Source organism: Cebus imitator, unplaced genomic scaffold, assembly GCF_001604975.1.
Source record: "Cebus imitator isolate Cc_AM_T3 unplaced genomic scaffold, Cebus_imitator-1.0 Scaffold181, whole genome shotgun sequence".
In the NCBI taxonomy this organism is placed as follows: domain Eukaryota; kingdom Metazoa; phylum Chordata; class Mammalia; order Primates; family Cebidae; genus Cebus; species Cebus imitator.
In genome coordinates this window covers 2883064-2885637 of record NW_016107496.1, presented here as the reverse complement: position 1 = coordinate 2885637, position 2574 = coordinate 2883064, and the positions used below count along the sequence as shown (strand labels likewise).

General features: G+C 44.7%; 1 pseudogene; it reads right to left on the bottom strand.

The window, feature by feature from the left end:
- LOC108316129 overlaps positions 1–2574 on the bottom strand; it is a 14841-nt pseudogene that overhangs the window by 3939 nt on the left and 8328 nt on the right.

The following is a 2574-nucleotide window of genomic DNA, read 5'->3' as shown; positions in this document are numbered from 1 at the left end:
AAAAAAAAAAAAAAAAGCAGCAGCAAGTGGGAAAGAAGAGGTAAAGAGAATGCTATGTGCTTTTTTTCCCTTCCTTTTTCCAGAACATTGTGAAACTGAAGCAGAGTTACACGTAAGTTGTTTGTGAATCTAAGGTTAGAACTCAGGTCTCCTGACCATGAAACTGCAAGGTTTCACAAGAGTCCACTGAAACCAAGTTGTGAGAGGTGACTTGAAGAGATTAGTATCTCCAGAGGAGGAGCTGTATTCTAAACTTACAAGAAGTCGCTTTTTTTTTTTGAGAGACAGAGTACAGGCGTGCACCACCATGCCCAGCTAATTTTTGTATTTTAGTAGAGATGGGGTTTCGCCATGTTGCGCAGGCTGGTCTCAAACTCCGGGACTCAAGGAATCCGTCTTCCTCAGCCTCCAAAGTGTTGGGGTTACAGGTGTGAGCCATGGTGCACAGCCAAGAAGTAGCTTTTGATTTTTGTAATTGCAGTCATCAAAAAAAATCATCAAAAATTTTTTTCAGGCTGGGTGCAGTGGCCCACGCCTGTAATCCCAACACTTTGGGAGGCCAAGGTGGGCAGATCACCTGAGGTCAGGAGTTCAAGACCAGCCTGGCCAACATGGTGAAACCCTCATCTCTACTAAACATACAAAAATCAGCTGGGCATGGTGGTGTGCACCTGTAATCCCAGCTACTCAGGAGGCTGAGGCAGGAGAATCGCTTGAACCCGGGAGGTGGAGGTTGCAGTGAGCCGAGATCATAGCACTGCACTCTGTCCTGGGTGACAGAGTAAGAACCTGTTTCAAAAAAAAAAAATCAAAAAAGTTTTATCAGTGATTGCTTACAATGGGCAATTAAGGTAGAACCTGAACTAAATTTAGAATGTATTATATTTGTCTATAGACAAATACAGTCAAAGAATTTATACTCTATGTAAACGAATAAAACAGATAAGTAAAGCACAAACCATATAATAATAAAAAAGGTAGAGCAATCTAGAACTACTGTAGATAGTAAAGAATTGACATCAAACACATCAAAGTCAGTGCAATTCAAGGATAAAGACATCAGTGGGTGACGAGCAGTGTCTAGTATTATTGGTTGTAGGGGTTCCAAGCTCAGGGAAACTGTCATTAATCAGGGAGGGTGGGCCTCTTCTGACTTCTCTCACCCTCTTCCATCCTCCACACATGTGCCCCACTCCAAGCTTTTTCTCCTCCAAGCAACATAAGCCTTGCTAAGGCTTGAAATCAGAGGAGTTTTTACTTTGTGTTAGCACTTAGCTCTCAATAAGTGGACCTTTACCCAGCATCAGCAAGAACCACCCTCAGGAGCCACTTCGTGCTGCCTGGCACGTCCACAGCAATTAGAGCAAAAGGACAGAGTTAAGGAAGCTCTTTGAGGAAAATTTTCCCCACCCAGGTTTGGCAGGGTCACCTGGGAGCCCTCTCTTCAGTATTGGTATTCACTGTGGTGCATGGCTCATTGTTCCACTAGCACCTTTTACTGAGCTTCCTCTGTGTTCAATTCCTATAGAAGAAAGGAAGCCCTTGCCTCAGAGTGTTCTCAATTTAAATATATTTGCACATTCAGCAAGACTCATAAGTGTTGTACCTAGCTGAATCAATATTAGAAAGACCTCAAGGATTTTGCAGTTTGATATTACTGTCATAAACATTGTTTCAATGTAGAAAAAAAGTTTAACATGTTTCATACATATGCCTTAAGAATTGTACATGGACTGGGTGCAGTAGCTCATGCCTATAACCTCAGCACTTTGGGAGGCTAAGGTGGGCGGATCACTTGAGGTAAGGAGTTTGAGACTAGCCGGACCAATATGGTGAAACCCCATCTCTATCAAAAATATAAAAGCCGTGCATGGTGGTGTATACCTGTAATCCCAGCTGCTAAGGGGGCTGAGGCAGGAGAATTGCTTGAACCCAGTAGGCAGAGGTTGCAGTGAGCTGAGATGGCGCCACTGCATGCCAGGCTGGGCGACAGAGTGAGACTCTGTCTCAAAAAAAAACAACAAAAGAGCAAAAGTTGGGCTGGGCACGGTGGCTCATGCCTGTAATCCCAGCACTTTGGGAGGCTGAGGTGGGCAGATCACCTGAGACCAGGTGTTCGATACCAACCTGACCAACATGGAGAAACCCTGTCTCTACTAAAAATACAGAATTAGCCAGGCATGTTTGCACATACCTGTAATCCCAGCTACTCAGGATGCTGAGGCAGGGGAGTCACTTGAATCCGGGAGGCGGAGTTTGCGGTGAGCCAAGATTGGGCCATTGCATTCCAGCCAGGGCAACAAGAGTGAAACTCTGTGTTTAAAAAAAAACAAAAAAAACAAAAGTCACTGAGCAAGGTCTTTAACCATCCCTTCTGAAATAGTCCTATCTCCCATCTATAGCTCTTGCTGCTCCATTTCCTGCTTTTTGTTTGTTTGTTTGTTTGAGACGGAGTTTCACTCTTGTTACCCAGGCTGGAGTACAATGGCGCGATCTCGCCTCACCGCAACCTCCTCCTCCTGGGTTCAGGCAATTCTCCTGCCTCAACTTCCTGAGTAGCTGGGATTACAGGCA